This window comes from Sinocyclocheilus anshuiensis, unplaced genomic scaffold (genome assembly GCF_001515605.1).
Source record: "Sinocyclocheilus anshuiensis isolate Anshui unplaced genomic scaffold, SAMN03320099.WGS_v1.1 scaffold532, whole genome shotgun sequence".
Taxonomy (NCBI): domain Eukaryota; kingdom Metazoa; phylum Chordata; class Actinopteri; order Cypriniformes; family Cyprinidae; genus Sinocyclocheilus; species Sinocyclocheilus anshuiensis.
Window position 1 is genome coordinate 1,578,982 of NW_015555819.1, and position 595 is coordinate 1,579,576.

Consider the following 595-nt stretch of genomic DNA (forward strand, 5'->3'; position numbering starts at 1 on the left):
TTGTGAAGAAAACTTTAGAAAATATAATATATATATATATATATATATATATATATATATATATATATATGGTGAATCAATGATGACTAGTTCACTGCCATTTTATGAATAATATGTAATCATGTAATCTATAAATGTAACAGTAATCTGATTGTGAGCACTTTAAAATGTAATATAATCCAATTAGGTGTACTCAATTTTTGGAATCTGATTACATAATCCATCTTAAATGTAATCAGTTACGTCTTCACTATCTGCTCAAAATAATGCAAAACAAAAATACATGAACTGAGAATTTCAACAAAAATCTTTATGTAGAAATGTTTAACATCACAAGACACATAACTTCAGTAGTCTGTATATATTTTTGACACTGAACATGGAGAATGTGTCAAGGCATGATTCTTTGGAGCAGCAGATATGAAGCAGGAGCAGTGGGAATCCCCCCCCATGACTTATGACATGATTAATGAGATGACAACATGGATGACTGGAGATGCCACCTATGGAATTTCATCTGTCAACAGCCATTGTGTTGAGCTTACCATGTGCTGCATCTATCTATCTATCTATCTATCTATCTATCTATCTATCT